This window comes from Scardinius erythrophthalmus (genome assembly GCF_964197995.2).
Source record: "Scardinius erythrophthalmus genome assembly, chromosome: 1".
Lineage (NCBI taxonomy): Eukaryota > Metazoa > Chordata > Actinopteri > Cypriniformes > Leuciscidae > Scardinius > Scardinius erythrophthalmus.
The window spans coordinates 7,751,004-7,771,484 of NC_138221.1; the positions used below are offsets into that span (position 1 = coordinate 7,751,004).

A 20,481-nucleotide genomic window follows, 5' to 3' on the forward strand; every position below is an offset into this window, starting at 1 on the left:
AACCTCTCCTGACTGTCGATACTCTACTGTGTATATCTACTCTTCTGCCTGACATGATACTAGTTTTTATATATTTCTTTTTCTCCCTTTTCCCCCCTCATTGTGTGTTTGAGGCTGTATTAGTATGCTTTTGGACACTGGAGTAACAGACGAATAAAAAAAAACATTTTTTTTTATAAAAGATGTATAATTTTAAACAATTTGATTAAATTTCACATGTTAAATAAAATGTATATTCACAATATAACCACTTTTATCTGTGTTAAATAATGTTATGTTGTTCCCATTACATCCCAGGATACCTCTTTGATGTATGGAGGGAACATGCAGATTTTATTCAATTAAATATGTATTTTAAAACAAAACTGACACTTTAAGCAGTGCAGAAATTGTTTTCGCCCTACAGAATACACACAAGCAAACATTTTATGATACATTGACATTTAATGTTTATTTTCCATGCCGTCTCTGGTCCTTTAACTCAACCTGTACGTTTGGGGGCTTCGTGCTCTTTAACACTTGAATGCAAACACACACTATTGCTTAGGAGTGAGATGAGAGTGAGCATTTGATGACAGTCTTTTATTTTAACTCTATGTTTAACTGATTGTCTGAAATGATTGTTCTTGACATTTATACTTACAGGGTGCAGATACTACTAAAATCAGCAGAGTAAGAGACAGAGACATTCAGAGGGAAACATGACGATCCTTAGATCTCCTATTACACCTTTACCATTAACTGAGACAGAACAGAGGAAACATTCATATTTCAACATTTAAACAACAGTGAAACAATACAAACTATCAGTTATTAGTGTGGTGTAATTCCTCCACATTAATATAATGCAGGTGTATTATTCTCTGAAACTACGAGCACTGCATTTGTTTATTTGCCTCTTTATAATGCTAAATGAAAACATGTAAATATTAATTATAAATATTTCTTCCTTGAGGTGAACTATATTGGATTATGGATTATGGAAGAATTTTAACTGAAGATAAATGAGATATAATACAGTATTGTTTGACTCGCCTGTTTTCAGTATGAGTTCTGTCATCAGCGCGGCAGAGTTCAGAAACACGAGAACAACTGATCCCAACAGGAACAAAAGTAGGAAAATCTGTAGGTTTGATTAATACAATTCAATCAAATTAAATTATCATCAAATTAAGAAAACACTACACACTTCACAAATACACAGAAGTAAACTCCACGGTAAATGTAATATCTTTCTGATGTGTTTCTTAAATCTGTTCAGAGACTGATAGACTTGAGGCCTTCTCTCTTCTGCTCTTCTGAGACTGACTGACTGAAAATACACTGTCTTTTGATAGAATTTATATTTTCTTTTCTTTTTCTTACAAGATGTATTTTCTTTTATTGCTTTATAGTGTGGCAGAATTTACTTAACTGTTAATAACTAGACTAATTATCATTTATCTAGATAGGAGTAAGATACAACTGCTTCATGAAGCTCAGAAATTGTCAATTTAAACAAAAATGACCATCTTGAGGAAAAAGTGAGTTTGCATCAAATCACAAGGTTATTTGCCCAATATGAGGGGGCGAATACTTTCCATGCACATCCTATAACATGTTTTTCAAAATAGTTTATAACTAACATTATGAATGAACCAGACGCTTAAACTTTAGACAATAAACTGGAGCTGATAGAACAACATCAAGAAGATGATCAGTATGGTACCCGTATCATCAAATGACCGGTGAAAGATCCACACTGTCCAGAGTAACCGAAGAAACCCAATCACACAGGCCCAACCAACACCATCTGTACATGAGATATTAAAAGAAAAATATCACCTTCATAACTGTCACATCACAAATAGGAAAAAACGTTTAGCATACATACAGCTTTCAAGATATAATTTACATGATATGTTTGTTTTTCACTCTAGAGACTCTTATTTTGCTATTATTTGTGTTCCATGGATTGTGTCTCCTCATCCTGTGTTTGAGTTTATCACCACAGCTACTGATCCTGTAGCTGGAGATCCTGATCTGTAGCCGTGATCCTGCAGAGGAGACACCTCATATTCCGAGATGGTCCTCACTGCAGAACAAGAAATCCAAGGGGAGGAGTTGGATCCAGATCCAACTTCTCCCACCTTACATATACCTAAACCTACCCATCTCCACCCCCTGATCCCTAAACCCACCCCTAAACCTACCCATCTCCACCCCCTGATCCCTAAACCCACCCCTAAACCTACCCATCTCTACCCCGTGATCCCTAAACATCAAACGTCATCAGTTTGAATGGAGATTTGGCGCCATCTGCTGGACACTCAACACACAACATCAGAACCGAGAAACTTAAAGCCTGAAACAATCATGTACTCTGAATTGTAATGAATTTATTAATAGGATTGATCACAGGTTTGGAGAAGATTTGCAGCACAAGCTGTTTGGAGAGAAGTGTCACTTAAGAAATATTTCCTGTATGCTTGTTCATCAAGACAATATGGAAGCATATGGGTATCAATATTCAATTTGAAATGTAATATGCAAAATGACAATGCAATTCTGTATTTAAATGTACATTTTCCATTACATTTGTGCAACGTTTGGTGCAAAATGGAAATGATAATTCAATTATACAATTTACATTTTCCATTTCATACAGTAGTTTTAATATGTACATTGAATACATATTTCAACGCTTTATAAGTTGCAAAATTAAAATTAAAAAGTATTAAAGAAATGATTAGATATATTTAACATGTACAAGCAAAAACTGTAGCAAAATGATCAATTAAATGTTATTTTTCTTAATTGCATTTACACTCAGTTAAGACACTTGCGATTGCATTTTCGATTGAATGTAGCAAAATTGTATTTTGATTACAGGTGATGGCGTCACCAGCCATCTTGTTTGTTTGTGCTTCATTTATGCCGGTAACATTTTCGTTTTTTCTGCTTCGGTTTTTAAAATATTTGACCGAATTATAGACGATGACGTAACTCTGTGTAGTTAAGCTGAAGCAGCGTTGTAGGGATCTTTTGTGGAAGTAAAATAATGACAAATGATTTTGAAACAAAAAAGCTTGTTGAATTGCACTACTTGAAAAAATATGCATTGCATTAACCATGCTTGCATTTTAATGCATTGTATTTTCAGGGCTTGCATTTTTATAGGCTGAAATTCAACATGGTTGTATATTTAAGCTGTGAATTTCAATTCAAAACATTTCACACGTGTTTTCATTATTAAAAATTCAATAATCCATATTCACCTTTCAGATTTCACTTCCAAAATGTTCGATCTGTTTAAAAATACAACCTATAATATTCGACCGGCAATTTTCGGTCCATTTTATTTCGCTTTACAAATTCAGTGGTTCAAATTCGACAGAAAATTCAACATTTGACATCCGGGAACAGCAGGAATATCAGTAGATTGCCGATTGATGATCTCCATAGCTGTTAGTCGTCCTCACCAGCAGGGGGAGCAAGCGGCTGTTGACGAAGAAAACTATAGAGCAAAGGGTGAGAGACTCATTCATTCGTTGATGTACAGAAATGGAGCAAGCAGTGGGCCTAGGCTATTTGTGATTATTATCAGGGTGATTAATTGTGATGATTATCATATGGAAAAACTGATAAAGACACAAATGCTGTGTTTACATTGAAGTCTTGACTGTTACTTTTGTACATGTAAGTTTTGCACAGCTTTCTCTGTCGTGACTGAGATTATGTTGTTCCCCGATGCTGATGTACAGACCAAACGTTAAATCTGAGCAGGGGCGCAGATGGCACTGTGGACGGGGGGGACATGACCCCCCCAGATTTATAGTGACCCGATCCGTCCCCCGCCCTCACTATCACTACGAAAGGCGAAAAAAAACGGTAAAACAGAGGATTAACCAGTTTTTTCGCTATGCAAGTTAAGTTACATTAGCCAAAGTAGTGTCCCGGCCCGCCGCTGCTTCAGAATCGGGTCGGGGCAGACGCAGGCTGACACAATAATAATCTACACTGGTCAGCATTACTTTGTACCCACGTTCTCACTACACGCCGTTCTTTTGTCAATAAACACACGATGCCACTGACGTTTACACTCTTTCTCTATGTGTGTGTGCTACGACTCCTGACACCGGGGTCCTATGAGGAGCTGGTAGCTGCCTCAATCGTGCCTGTAGGAGCGGTAACCATAGTGATCATACAGTGATTTTCTGAACTGAAAAAATTCGACTGTATAAATGCCACATAAGGGCAATGAAGAGACAAAAAACAATCACTTCAAAAACCAAACAATGTAAGTATCCTATGCCAGTTGACTTTCCATGTGGCAGATTAGATTTGTTAAGGGGAATAGCTAGTCTGACAATAATGGCAAGAAGGCATTTGCACTTAGCAAACACAGCAAAACTAAAACTAAACTAAATCAAACAATTTATCGTCGTCAGGAAACAATGTTTTATATTATCATTTAACCCATTGTACTGAATAAGTTGACTGCAGGTACGTTCACCCTCATGCAAGCCACAAAAATAATTATAATAAGTAAATTTGTGTGGTGCAAGGTTTATGCAAACCACAAATAAAGGCCTACATAGACTTTTGACATCCTCTTATAGCAGGAAATCATGTTTTTTTTTTTTTTTTTTTTTTTTTTTATTGCATGGAGCAACAGAGGATATTCTTAAATTATGGGCTGAAAGACATTTCTTAAAATGTCATACATCATTTGAAAGATATTTCTAATCTATAAATTGCAACAAGCTTGTAATTAACACTTACATTTGAAATTGAGTTATTCTTGGATATTTGAAATAGTAGTTTTAGCCATTAATTCTCAGGAATATGTTGTATTTCACATTGTTGTGAAATTCTATCGAGGTATAGAGATTAACTGAAATTATAAGATTTAAAATGTTGTCCTCCTGCCCTGTACAGGCAATTTCTGATGACAATAATGCAGGCCCTAGTCAGTCAAGTGAGGATCTGCAGGAGGGCAGCCACAGTAGAAAAAGACAGCATGAGGAAGGAGAGACAGTATAGAACTCATAATGATAGACTTTGTATGCTGAGATAAGCAAATGTTTAAATAAAACATACTTTGCTGAAGATGTGAAGTTTTGGTGGGTGACTGGCATACTAGTCAAATAACAGTCTGATCATGTATTGCCATGGGTGATCAGGTAGGCCTTTGTTTAACTTTGTTCATTGTGGTTTATCCATGATTTCAAATAAGAATCCCCCAATGGCTTTTTAGTGGAAATCAATAACTCAAATTACACAAAGTAACTACTTGAGCACTAGTTAAAGTGCCCAAATTATGCAAAATAACGAATTGAGTTTAATTAATTTGCTGACAGCTTGGTCCCCCCCAGTTAAAAAATCCTATCTGCGCCACTGAATCTGCGGTAGTGGACATATATCTCTTTCGGCTGTTTAGTTTTCTTAACTGTATTTTGCGGCGCTGTGCTGCACTACATTGGGGATGTATGCTATATTAATAGGCTACAGGCAAGCAGATGGTCATCAGCATATGAATGTAACGTGCAAAGTTTCACGCTAAGCGATTCCCAGTGGAGTACTGGCATAAGTTCGCCTGACACTGGATATTCACACATTTAGGGACCATCTCTAAAGTTACATAAGACATTGGTACACACGTTTCTAACTTCAATAGCATTTGAAGAGAATGACTTACAGTCATACAACTAGTGTTCATGTAGGTGTCATGATGCAAACTTTTTGAAGTGTGTGGTACTGAAAAAAATAGCAATATGTAGGCCTACACATTTATTTTGTTAAATATCAAAAATCTAAAAGTGTGCATCATGTCTGGCACCTACATGAACACTTTACAGTTGGTTTTATGACTGTAAGTCATTCTCTTCAAATGCTATTTGTAGATCATTCTGGTGAATGATCGTGTTTGCGTACTGTATGGACCCTACAAGACACCCTTACCTGAGGAAGTGCGCATGCACATTAGTCCCTCCAGCCGAAATGAGGTCAGGACACTACAGTCCCTACTTCATTGTACCCAAGAAAGCTGGTGGGTCACGACCGATCTTGGATCTGCAAGTTTTGATTCGGAGCCTTCACAAGCTACACTGTAAAATATTTCCAGACTTTCACAATATTTAACTGTGTTATTTTACAGTAAAATACTGTTTTAATTGATTTACTGTAAACAATTGTAATTTCACAGTAATGTGGATTCGCTCACTGACATTTTACTATCTGCTGTGATATGACAGCAAATTACTGTAAAAAAAATAGGCTGTTCAGCTGAGAACGAAGACCCCACCCAGATAGCAAGCACAGTTGGGCCAACGGCTTTTTCTGTATGGGCCAGCCTGAGCCTCGGCTGAAATCAGTTGTAATGGTGTCAGGTCCACACTCGGTGTAGCTGTGACCCGAGACTCGGTGTAACTTCGACCCGAGTTCGTTTTGTCACAAGCGGGCCACGAAAAAACTGAAAAAAAAAAGATTTTGGCGGTTAAATCCTGAGGATGATCCAACAGACGCGTCGCAGACCATTTCGTTTCCGAGAGGAATCATTCAGCTGATAAAAACGGGTAAGTAATTTAATTCATTTATTGTTCTGTTGTTTGATGTTTTAATTGAGATGGTTTGCGATGGTAATTAGGCCTTCGTAACATCAGAATACCCATTCGATCGCGGAGATACGGAGTGTTGATGAAAAGGCCTAACGTTACGGTTTCATTTTAGGATGATTGTGTATTTGTTTTATTAGAAACACTGCTGAGCTGGATCCAGTGCACTGCAATGTTGGCTAATGAAATTATATTTAGTAGTTATATTCCATTTTGTTTGCTAAAATTTAGTCAGTTATTTCGTCTTTTTCAACGAGTGATTATCAAATCATAGGAGTCGGACTATGCTTTCGGTGCATAGATTTGATTCACTAACATTTCAAAAGAGTAATTTACTTGTGAATCGAACTACTACACTGACCACCACGCTGCTGCATAACACCCGCGGAGACAACTCATTATATGTACAATCTGAAATTAAAAAAGACTTATTTTGTTGTAGCTAACACTTCTGTGGGGAGCTCCGAAACGGGAAAGCGTTATAGATAAGTGCAGCTTATTAATTCTTTGTCTTTTGCTCGACTTTTGTTATTGAATGTTACGTTAACATCAACGTAATTTGCTTTAGAGCAGGTGCACTTTAGAGTGAAAGAAAAAATGAAAGAGTATATATCACTGTATAATGCGATTAAAATGGTTTAACATTTTACTGCAGTGGGGATATATGATGATTATGAGCGAACATACTAACTTAATTGATGTTTATCTGATCGCACTGTTTGGAATCTGACACCAACAGTTTTTGCAGTCTTGGTTACACTTTATAATAAGGTTTTATTTTGTTAATATTAGTTTTCAACATTAGTTAACAGAGTAACCATGCGTAATACTTCAAAATGTATTAATCTTGGTTCATTTTCATTTTGACATTTAAAATAAAACAGTATTTGTTAACATTAGCACTGTGAACTACAAGAACAAACATTGAACAGTTGTATTTGTATTAACTAATGTTAACAAATACTGTAACAAATGTATTGGTTATATTAGTTAACACATTAATGTTAACAAATGAGACCTTATTGTAAACTGATACCGATATTTTGCATATACTGCTGCGTGAACTCTGACAACAACATTTATCAAACCTATGCACATAAAAAACGAATACTTAAGATTTAATAATGACTTCACAATATGTATTCCTTTATTTAAAAGATGCAGTTCAGAGAAACCCTGACAGCTAATGCTGCTGAAATGGAGGTCGAGGGATCATGGACTGGTGGATCCAGCCGTCTAACTGGCAGTAGATCGAGGAGCAGACACAAGGTAAGTCTTCCTAGTGTTGATCAGGAGGCAGACGCACTCTGGCAGTTTAAATCTATATTAAAAACACACCTCTCTAACCTAGCATAAACATAATACATTTATATCATTAAAATCCCTATAATCCTATATAATTCAAAAAGGATTGTTAGGCCGCATAAATTAGCTCAACCAGAACCGGAAACACTTCTCATAACAATGAACAATGGCATTTTTGCTAATGTTAGTCTCTCTGTCTCATTCTTATCCCGAGGTTACTGTTGTCAGCCGGATCTAGTCCGTATCCAGATCAGATGCTGGACCTGCACCCTAAGATGAACACAGTGAGCCCTGAATGTCAGAAGAGACCATGACAACTAGACGAGACCTAGAAACAAACGCCTGTCAAGACCTTGTTGACACAACAGTCATCGGCACAGTCATCGGATCAGATCCACGAGAACCAGACCAGTCCTCCACACAGACCCAACGGCCAGCTTCAACTCCTCTCCCACCAATTGCCAGCGTGATCTTATGAAGGTAAAAGAGTAGCAAAACTCGAGATTAGATGTGAATTTGAGAACTTGTACAATTAATATTTGTACTTGTACACTAAAATTTACACTCACATCTCCAATGTGAAAACTTGTTGAATGTTGAGATCAGCACTTGCAGAAAATAGTCACAAACATGCATTCTGAATTTTAAGCTGCAGATAGTTACAAATGTAAAAGTCATTCACAGAAATACAATGACAGACACAAACTTGTATTCTTTCATTCACATTCGCAGCACAACCTCAATTAAGCACTTCTCAAATCTGCCATTGCAATATCAAATCTTCACACATTGACTTTCGCAACTTTTTTTGCGATATATTAGATGCGTAACTAACTTTTGCATTTTCAAACTCAGTGGCAGTAAGAGAGATAGGCGCGGCAATTTGAAATGGCAGATTTGAGAAGCTGGAAGTGCCTAATTGAGTGTATACTGGGAATGTGAATGAAAGAGTACAAGTTTGTGTCTGTCATTTTATTTCTGTGAATGACATTTTAACATTTGTGACTATTTATCTGCAGCTTAAAATTCAGCTGGTCCAAAATGCATATTTAGGCTGCATCAAAATAATCCACACGATTCCAGTCGACAAATAAAAGTCTTCTGATCTGAAACGATTGATCATTTTTATAAACAAAACGATAATTATGTAGTTTTTAACTGCAAACGCTCACCTTTTCCATCACTCTGTGATGTGCACTTGGTCACGTGTCTTGTAATCGCATTACGTTACGCTTTTGCAAGCGTGCATTGCATTTCTTTAATTAAACTATCACTTTTTGAAGTTTAATAATCCTATTTCACTCTATATCATGACTCTTGTTTTTCTGTCCATAACATTAAGACTATTTTTAAAACGCCTTATGTTAAAGGGTGCTCATTCCTGTTTCTGGATATCTGTCCCAGCAACAGGACCAGCACCTCTTACCTAAGGTATTTTGCATGTGCTGTTGTGATCAGCAAATGTGGAAAAACTTAATGGATTATTGAAAAATAATCACTGTAAAATATATTGTGAAGTTAGACTGCTTTTTCAAATTTATAAAAATAAATAGGGAATCTATCAGACTCTGAAATGTAACTTTTTTACTTGTCGTCTTAGGTGCTTCCTGGGCATCAACCTTACAGGATCTAAATCCAAAAAGAAGCAGGGTGGCATCGATCAGCAAGTTTGTTCTCTATTGCGAAAACTTGTGGATTTTGAATTGATGGCAAAGCAGATTTTGTGCTTTTTTTCCATTTGCTCCCTCTCTTTGTTCTCATTGTTGCCTCTCTTCATTTCCACCTGCCATATGGCCAATGGATATTTTGGACTGCCCTTATGGTTGAGACCTTCTACCTGGCTATTGTTTTGGATTTTCCCTGTGTTTATTGGACTGATAATCTCGTTGCCTACTCCTGCCTGCTCTCACACTTAATCTGCCTCATCCTTCTGGGGTCGCTGCCAGTATAAATGAATAACAGTTTTGTTTTTTGGGTCCTTACCCATTACCTGACCTGTGCACATTCATAAGGTAAAACACACATTCACAAGCCAACATGCATTCAGCATACATACACATTCACCTTTACCAGTTCTTGTGTCATTGCATTTGGAAGAATTAGAATTAGAATCTGTGTTCTGAGAATAGTGTCAGTCAAGTTAGAGTTTGGGATGTAGTCCTAACACCTTAATGCAACATGTTTGTTGTGATATTATTGTATCAATTGTAAAAAATAAAACAATTGAGGAAAGCATTGTTTAATCTTGTTTTTTTTATTACTACTTTTCTTTGATCACATTGCATTGCTGTATTTAATTGTAACTTTACAGTTAATTACTGGCTACTAATTGCATTACTTTTACAGCCGAAACACAATAAATCACTGTGAAATTACAGTAATAATGTGATATAATTAACTGTGAAATCACTGTACACAAGTGTAATTTTACTATAATTTACATTAAATTTCTTACTGTAAATTACTGTGAAAGTAATGCAATTAGTAGCCAGTAATTTACTGTAAAATCACAGCAGAATTTTTTACAGTGTACCGTTTAAAATGCTCACGCAGAGACGCGTTTTCGAATGCGTCCGTCCCAGAGATTGGTTTGCAGCGATCGACCTGAAGGACGCGTACTTTCATGTCTCGCTTTGCACTTTGCGTTCGAGGGTCGAGCATATCAGTACAAGGTCCTGCCCATGCTCCATTCATTAGTGCCTTAAAGTGTAAGTTGCAGGTTAAATTTTTCACGAAGATAATGCAATGTGTTTATTAAACATAAAGATAAGAACCGCCCACCATTGTTTTTTTATACCAAAATGCTGATATAATATGAAAAGTTGGCACTTTTAACAGTGGTTTTAACTGCTCCCGCTCCCTTCCACTAGATGGGGCGTGACGTCACAAGAGGAACTCACTAGTAGAGTGACCGTACGCTAGCAGCTATAGATGACTTACATAACTACAGAAAAGTTGGTTGTATGTTTTATTTGATAAAAAAAATTATGGATAAAATAACTCCATTGTAAACATACTCGTGTGTGCTGACTTCAAGGGGACCGTGATCTTGCCTGAAATGAGAATAAGCTATTCGCAAAACAAACGGGTTCAGGCACGTCAGATCAGCCGGTCGCGGGTCGAGCTGTTCCATAAACTCCAAAACGCGTTCACCTCACGGCAGCACACACTCTCCACTGCTGATAGCCCACACACACACAGTGATGGGGACATCGATCTCTCTTTTTCTTTTCTGACAATAAACATCGCTAATTAAATTTTGAGAAATTGATAACGCGTGGATTGAGGAAGGGTATTACATGACGTTTGAGGCGTCGATGAGACTAGCGATTGATGCCTTGTGCAGTGTGTGCATCTCTAAAGCTCTGATTTGGACTGACTTACTGTAAGTAAATAATGTCTTCAGTCGTTGTCCCTCCTTGCTATTCTACATGACGGCAATATTTTGAAAAGACTTGCTTGTTCCCTTATATTTTCCGGGTTAAGTTTGCACCAGGCTTGACTAGCTCTAACGTAGCTAACGTTACTCACCAGGGGCCTGATGTATAAACGTTGCGTACGCACAAAATGGGCATAGAAATATGCGTACGCATTTTTCCTCGCACATATCGGGATTTATAAAAAATAAACTTGGTGTAAGTAAGTGCGCACCGTAAGGATGCTCTTGACCGTGCGTACGCACTCTTTTAGAAGAGTATGTGTTTTGGTGACACCAACTGGCCCAATTTTTCATTATTTAAAATGAAAAACTTCTAAATTATCCTATTACATCACCCAATAAATCAAATTTCATCAACCTGAATTATCATTATCAGCATTCTTAACCAGGTGCAAATACTTTGAATTTACTTTTTTTTTTTAATGAATGGGCTATAAAAAGGTATGTGCGTATATAACATATCATCATAATGGATGCTCTAGCGCTGTTAGAAGACCTTGCTCATGACGCTCTACGGAGGGAGCGTGTTTTCAGAGACCGTGAAGATTTCCTTGCTCATGATGATGATTGGCTCATGAGCCGATTTCGATTCCCAAGAGCCATCCTCTTGGAATTGTGTTCTGAATTATGGCCAGTATTGGAAAGACCCTCGCGTAGAAACCACGCGCTGTGTGTTCCTGTACAAGTATTGACCGCATTAGGCCACTTGGCCACTGGTACTTTCCAGCGAGAGTTGGCAGACCGATCGAGTATGTCGCAGTCATCCCTGAGCCGTCTCATGCCATATGTATGGGATGCCATAGTGGGGATGGCACCCCGATACATCCGTTTTCCTTACACGCAAGCTGAACAGGCCAACATCAAAATGCAATTTGCAGCAATTGCCGGTTTTCCCAATGTAATCGGTGCTATTGACTGCACTCATGTTGCAATAAAGGCACCATCTGAGAATGAATTTGCTTTTGTTAACTGAAAACATTTTCATTCTTTGAACGTGCAGATCATATGTGATGCGCATATGTCCCTGACAAATGTAGTTGCGAGATGGCCTGGGTCAACTCATGATTCCCACATTTTGTCCAACAGCAGTGTAGGGAACAGACTGCAAACAGGAGCTGTGCGTGATGGATGGCTTCTTGGTAAGTCGGCAGGAATGCGCATGTGATGTAATTGTAATTGAGTAATGATGCAAATCTGTTTAAAGCATACATTTTAAAATGTTTTTTTCTTTAAGGTATAATTATAATATCCAATGATAAACAAACCCAAACTTATTTTAACATTTTTTAAAAGCTAAATTTCACATTAATCAATGCAAATGTTCAGGAAACAAAACATGTTTTAAAGCATTTAAAAATTAAGTGAAATGTTATATTGAATCAATATTGCCCTGGAAAAAAAAAAAAAAAGCTATCTGTAGGCTATTTTACAAGCATGTACTTTCTTTAAAGTATTCTTATAATATTGTTTATAATTGTTACCTCTGCCTAGCACTTGAAATGGTATATTAATTATCCCATTGTATTTACATTAATTGTTTTGTTAAATTTTCTTTAAAAAAAATTGTAAATGTTTTACCTCTCAGGAGACAGTGGATATCCCCTTAGAACGTGGCTGCTAACTCCACTAACTAGACCCCAAACCGAACAAGAACGGCGTTATAACGAGAAGCATTGCCGGACGCGTTCAGTGGTCGAACGCACTATTGGTCTGCTAAAAGGACGCTGGAGGTGCTTGGATAGGTCTGGTGGCACAGTATTGTACAGCCCTACAAAGGTTTGCCGCATTGTGGTGGCTTGCGCAGTGTTGCACAACATTGCTCAAAAGAATGGTATACCTGTTCCATCGAACGCCCATACTGAAGATAATGAACCTGACCCTGGCCCTCCTAATGCAGTGCATAATGCTATGGCAATACAGCGGCGTATAAATGTAATAAATGGAATGTAAAAAGGCAAGTGAATTTAAACTTTTTTTATTTTTTCACAAGTTGTTTAAGTGAACCACTTATTTCTGACAAAATTGTTTTATTTCTTTCAGTTCGGAACACACCGCATTAACAGCATGAACCATGTGACGTTGGGTCTGCATGACTTCTTCCGTCAGTACACGCCTTGAGTTACCAGCGCTCGGTGGTGGGACAAAGGATGATGATGATGATGCACTGGATTGCGCACAGGATGGGGTTGCTTGGGCATTTGATAGCGGCACACTGGACGTTGGTGGAGGCACACAAGATGCCGGTGGTGGCACACAGGATGGTGGTGGAGGCACACAAGATGCCGGTGGAGGCACACAGGATGGTGGTGGAGGCACACAGGATGGTGGTGGAGGCACACAAGATGCCGGTGGAGGCACACAGGATGGTGGTGGAGGCACACAAGATGCCGGTGGAGGCACACAGGATGGCGGCGGCGGTGGCACGTAGGATCTAACCTTGTCTACCCCACTTGGACCACTCACCGGGCTTGAAGGCATTCCAGGATTAACTGTTTTAAAACGTTTAATTAAATAAAGGTTGTAATGCATATCTGTAAATGTGTGAAATAAAATGTGCACTTGATGACTTGCTTTTGTCTTTTTAAGTTACAATTTTTTAGCACATGAATAAATAGGAAAATCGACTATTTTAGTAAACATAGCCTATATCTTAAGGGCAGCTGCATCTATTGCTAGATTTGTCACTTGGATATTTTAGGACTTTCCACTTCCACGGAATTTGAATGGGTTGATTTAAATTATCCACAATAAAAAAGCAGAATTTTAAACAGACAACTTAATGCGTAGATAAATCAATTACTTACCATCGTCACCGCAAATCACATCCGTATCACCTTGGAATTCTGGAAGAACTCCACTTAATCCTGTTTCCCCTATAATCGCACCCACCCTTGCATCAAAGGCTGAGAGGTCAGTGATTCCTTGACCACCACCAGTTGTTACGACACTGCGCCTGTGTGCACATATTCTTTTTTTTACGACTACTTTTAAGTCAGACCATTTTTTTTTTGTCTCTTGGACTGTGCGAGGCACCGAGGTAACAGCATTGACTGCTTCTGTTACTTGCTCCCATTCTAATATCTTTCTTTTATTTGAAATGCCCACAGAGAGCCCACCAAATAAAACTTTTTTTCAGCCCTCCACCTCAGACAGCAGTACCTCCATCTCGCAGTCGGTGAAGTTTCTTTTTTTTGCTTTTCGTTTCTGTTCTTCCATTTTTAGCCAAACAGATCAATGACAATTATTGGTCGTATTAATATGCAGGGAGATCATACATATTCAAAATAGGCGGTCTTAACCTCCAAATATGGTTATTTCGGGAGGAGATTGGGGTAAGCTATAAGCACGTGCACCTGCGCACAATATTCAGATAATTGTGATTTATAAAGTGAACGTTGCGCAGGTTCTGGCGTATGTACGGTTTTATAAATCTGAAAACTTTTGTGCGTACGCAAATTCTGCCTTATGTGCGTACGCACACTTTAAGGATGAAATCTACGCAAAGTTTTATACATGAGGCCCCAGGACACCTGGCCAACCCTCCACTCATTCTCCTCACACCAAGCATTAATAACTCTTTGAGTGCCATGGCTCCCCTCTCTCACGCAGGTTAAAAATTGTAGGGCTGTGGTCCATAAATAATTTGATGGTTTCCCACATCCTCAGTCGTTCTCCAAATAGCCATAATACAGTAGGAACCTAGCAGAGTATGGGTTGCGAGTTCCTCTTGTGACGTCATCACCCAGTAACTGAAAAAAACACGCTACCTTTGAAGAAACCCCAATAAATGTTATTTTAACGCATTTTAAGACAGAAATAATTAAATATAGAGCACTTTAATTTATTATATAATTTATAAAAATATTATAAGGAAACATGGAATTAGTTTCCATTGTTATGCTGATGACACTCAAATATATATTTCATCACGGCCGGATGAAAACGCTAAATTATCAAAATTGACAGAGTGTGTTAAAGATATAAAAGATTGGATGACGCGCAATTTTCTTTTATTAAATCCAGACAAGACAGAGGTAATACTTATCGGTTCAAAAAACCGCCCACAAAACCTCTTACAATACAACTTTAACATAGTAGGATGTCCCGTTACTTTATCCTCTACAGCAGGGAACGACAACTGGCGGCCCGCGGGCCAAAACTGGCCCGCCAGTAATATTTTCTGGCCCGCCGGATTATTTTGGAAGTCCTAAATGCTGCACAAATTCTTCCACCAGTGGCATAGGTTTGATTTTGAAATTGGTGGGGATGGGGACATATATTTTAAGTTTTGATCAAAATTTTTGCTAGGGATATCAGTGTCACTGGATATTGGTAGGGACACGTCCCTAGCGTCCCTACTAAATTCTACGCCCCTGTCTTCCACTACTTGAGAAAAGCCGTAGTCGCGCGGCGATGCGGCGAATATGCAGCACGGGATTACATTTTAAAGTATAACTGTGTGTTCACATCGGACGCTAATAGCGCGTCAAATTCGCGCCTGCCGCGTCTAGTTATGCGCTTGACCACTTTGTGTCTATTCGCGCGTCAAAAGACGGTAGCGGTCAGAACTCTGGTATACTTTGGACGGAGCGGGCGGTCTGACTGACAATAGCCCACTCCCGACATCTTTTGACAGCGTATTCGCACTTAATTCTGACCACCTGTACACCTAGTTCTGAGGAGCTTTGGTGCTGAAACCATTGTCAGTCAACAACATTATTTTTTTGCAAGGATTTTTGAAATAGTTGGGCAGAAAATAGCCTACTTCATTTGTCAGTAGGGCAATATGATTTTCGTTTATGTTGCTTAGAAATGTGAGTTAAGGCTTTGTCCTATTTAATTTATGTTATTTATATTTCATAATTTTTTTCTGTGGCATTTTTTTTTCTCTGCTGACAGTAATGTTAAAATAGCCTAATATTTATATTGACACGAACACAATTTTTGTATAGCATTTATAATTATTATAGGCTACTTAATCTCATTCTTTCCGTTAGAGACATTTGAATGTGAGATTATGGAAACGAGATCTAAATTTTGAGGACCGTCAGGTCGGGAAATGAAGCGGGTGAACACCCGAGTGTATTTTAAGCGGTTGCTGAATAGAACCTTGTGGGAGCGGGACGGGATAAAAAACAGTCCCGCGCAGACCTCCTTAAACCTTAGGTGTGTATGTGTGTGTCCCAAATAAATAATAATAAAAAAAGGAATAAAGTTCAAAAGCCGGACTGTAAGCGAATGAGGCATGATTGCTATTCACAACTTTATTAAAATGGCTGTAATCTGTTACCACAAAAGTACTTGGTCTGTTTAAAATGATTTCCTTGATATATGCCTAGTGTTAAATTAAAAATAAAATTAAAAATCTAAATTAGTCTAATCCGGTAATTTATTTTATTTTATTTTTGATCTAAACACAATCAGAAAATCAGAAAAACCCGTCGTTATTCGTTTTTTTATTTTAGTTCAGGAAATAAATAATGGAAAAACAAGTCGTTTTTCATCTTTTTATTTTTTAACGATTGAACGAATGATACACGGACGGTGACGGACCCATCATATTCCGCGATTATAGGCCTATATAAGAGTATTTAATTTGTATCCATAGTGTGGCTAGCCCGCCATCTACTGGCTAAAAAAAATATTGGCCGCGTGTAAATGAGACAATGATATATTTCTGCAGATATATTCATATTCATCATTCAAAAAGAGAAACCGACGCTGCCGGCTGCAGATAAGTTACACAAACTGTAAACAAAGCAGTGTGTGCTTACCGTTTTTTTTTTTAATATTGTAATGTGTTTCGCATTTTGGGGATGTTGTCTTGGTAACTGATTAATGAGACTGATTGAGAAATGAGAAACACCGGGGCGGGAGCTGTGTATTGGGAGACTGGGAGTGGAAGAAGGTTTATATGGAGCGAAAAAGATAGTGCAGGCGGCTCGGTTTCCAACACGGTGTACAACAGGACGGCGGTACTCACCTTTTGTTTGGGAGGGGGGTGTCGTTCGCGGTCGGATAGGGCCGCCGGCGATGAAGATAGACAGAGAGCGGGTGCGGGGAAAGATTATATAGATGGGAGGTTAGGAGTGCCGTCGTCGCTACTGTGCTGATCCTGAATGCTGATACAATTGAATCACACGAGCCCGGCTGGACTTCGCCCTTTTAAAACGGACCTACGGTGGGGTTTCCCCATTTATGAACGACTCCCCGATGTCGACGTGGGTGCTGACGTGACGAAACACCGCGGTGATACTGCTCATACTTTCCCATTTTTGAATGACTCCCCGATGTCAACGTGAGTGCTGACGTGAAGATACACCGCAGCGCTACTGTTCATAGGCCTATTTCTCCGTTTATGAATGACTCCTCGAGGTCAACGTGAGTGTTGAGGTGACCCCCCCCCACCCCCCCACCCCCGTCATTGGGAGGGGCAGCACGTCGCTGTGGGCGAGTTAAGTGATGTTTTTTTATGTTTTTATAGCTGCTGTATTTATTAAATTGATGTATTGAATAAAGTTGTGCTTTATAGTGATAGAGGGGGGTAGTAAGAGTGGGTTGGACTAAAACTAAGAAGGTTTAGGGAACAGCTGTGAGTACCCATTTGGTTGCACTAGCATGAAGTTGAAGTTTTAAATGAATTTGAAGTGCCACGGTAATTCTGGGTGTTGTCACCATGCAATGAAGTGAGTGAATGCACGTAGTACTCTGTTTAGTTCTATGGCTTTCTAGGTTGAGTTGAGCCTGTCCTTCTGGTCCCCTCTGTTAATAAAACTGCTAATTTTGATTGAAGTTGGTGGTGTGTTGTCTTCTCTTGCCAGACCATACTGGCTAAAAAAATTAAAGGTGGTGGCAGCAGCTTATTAGAAAGAGCCAATATTACACTGGTGGCAGCGGTGGGACGTTTGGGTCCATCATGCTGGACCAGGAGGGGGATAACACACCATCAGCTTCTCGTGATAGAGTGCCAGTAGGGCAAGGTTCAAGGATGGCAACAACACGACCAGTTTTTTATGCCTGAAACATTTACAGGAGTAAATCGTGATTGGTCAGATTGGATAGGACAATTTGAAATGGCTGCTGAGGTGAATGGCTGGGATGACAGCTTGAAATTGAAGTTCCTCTCCTTATTGTTATCTGGTAGGGTTCGAGACATTTATTGTGGATTATCCACTGAGTCCCGAAGCAGTTATGCCATATTAAAAGCATCATTGGGGAGGTGTTTGGAGCCGTGTGATAGTGATGATTGGAACCGGGCCAGTTTTTTAGCCCGGCGACGATTGCATAGTGAGACTGCAAGGGAGTTTGGGAATGCTTTGCGTCGTTTGATTACTAAAGCTTACCCCTCTGCTGATAATAATACACGTGATCTATTTGCTCGTGACCATTTTATAGAACACGTGGGGAGTGGGGATTTGCGTGTCCAACTTCGCAGTGCAAAACCATCCACCTTAGAAGAAGCTGTTAATTTGGCTTCTGAATTAGAATTAATTCGAAGTTTAGAGCGTAACTGTTCTGTTGCAGATACTAAAGTGCGAGTGGTGGCTGAAAGTTTTACTGATAATAAACAAATGGAGACACTTTTGGGAGTGGTTGAAGGGTTGAGACAGGAAGTAAAAACCTTGCAGCAGACAGTTCAGTCACTACAGGCTTGTGTTGAGAGGCCACCATCGGGGAGGCGAAATGTTCCTCCTGAGACTTGGGGACAGATAGGTGGAGCTATGGACCGGTCCTCTCGTGATCAAGAGGCCTGTTGGGAGTGTGGGTGTAACCGTCATTTACGTCGGAATTGTCCCTATTTGCAGGGAAACTAGAGGGGGCAGACACAGAGGGCCAAATGCCTGCCCCCTCATTAGTGAAGTCCATGAGATTGGCCCTGTGTAACCAACCCAGGTCTGGAGTGTATCTCAATGCTAAAATAGGTGGGTCTGATGTACATTTGTTATTGGATACTGGGGCGCAGGCCTCAATTATCCCTAAGCATGTGTGGTTACAGTTAACAGATGGGGGGTGTCAATTGTTAGATTATGGGGGGGAAGCTTCTGCTGCTAATGGGGGCACTATGTACATTCTAGGCCGGTGGCAGATTATTTGTCAGTTTGGTTCCCTAGCGTTAATAAATGAGTTTCTTGTAGCTGATATATCTACTCCCGATATTTTGTTGGGGATGGATTTTCTGCTGAAGTATGGGGCAATCATTGATTTGAGGGACAAGTGCTGTTCAGTTATGGGCAGGAAGTTCCCCTTAATTTTATCAGTTGACGCTTGTCAGCCCAAGGCTGTCACTGTTCAAACAGACTCCATAATACAGCCGCGTAGTGAAGCTATTATTTCTGGGGTAGTAGAAGGGCTCCTTGCAGGACCGGTAGCTGGGATGGTGGAGCCCTCCTCCTCTTTATTAAAGCACTGTGACCTTTTAGTGGCTCGAGTCGTTTGTAATGTGGGGCAAGGGGTTATTCCTGTTAGGGTGATTAATGTAACGGATAATCCTCTCACCCTTAGGCAGGGGACAAAGATTGGGACCTTGTCTACAGATGTAGTAGTTGGTCCTGAAGCAGTGGCTTTTAGCCAACAGAATGAGTTAGAGGTGCCTGGAGGGGGGGCTGTGGATGGTCTCTTAATGCAGCTTGGGTTAGATCAAAAGGGATTCTCTAGGGTTGAAATGCAGGCCATCCGTGAGTTGTTGGTGCAGTACGCTTCAGTGTTTAGTACCGGAGATAATGATCTAGGGCGAACCCACTTGACCTTGCATCAGATTAATACCGGGGATGCAAAGCCGATTAAGGTACCTCCACGTCGGGTTCCGTTGCATTTGCAACAAGAGGTACATGATCATATTAAGCAAATGCAAGAAAATGGGATCATACAGCCCTCATGTAGTCCATGGGCCGCTCCGGTTGTTCCAGTAAGAAAGAAGGATGGTAGTTTGCGCTTTTGCGTAGACTACCGGAAGCTGAATGATGTTACAGCTAAAGATGCCTACCCCCTTCCCCGAATAGATGATGCCCTGGATAGTTTGACTAACGCAAAACTATTCTCCACCCTGGATCTTGCCAGTGGTTACTGGCAGGTAGAGGTAGATGGTAAAGATAAGTGCAAGACTGCTTTTTCCACAAGACATGGGCTATTTGAATTTAACGT

At 39.4% G+C, this 20,481-nt stretch overlaps 1 long non-coding RNA gene and 1 pseudogene across 2 annotated transcripts in view; one reads left to right on the top strand and one right to left on the bottom strand.

Moving 5' to 3' along the window:
- The window catches only part of LOC308694942 (baculoviral IAP repeat-containing protein 2-like), a 38,307-nt pseudogene extending 36,069 nt beyond the window's left edge, over positions 1-2,238 (bottom strand). Inside the window, exons 1-2 of the transcript in view lie at positions 2,235-2,238; positions 1,989-2,074 (exon numbers count right to left, since the gene is read on the bottom strand). The product of the transcript in view is annotated as a baculoviral IAP repeat-containing protein 2-like (transcript). The remainder of the gene's footprint in view (positions 1-1,988; positions 2,075-2,234) is intronic.
- A 4,193-nt stretch (positions 2,239-6,431) lies between these two features.
- LOC308700903 lies at positions 6,432-8,601 on the top strand. The gene is made up of 3 exons (XR_014031370.1): positions 6,432-6,557; positions 7,755-7,865; positions 8,116-8,601. It is a non-coding gene; the product is annotated as an uncharacterized lncRNA (long non-coding RNA).
- Positions 8,602-20,481: the final 11,880 nt, after the last annotated feature.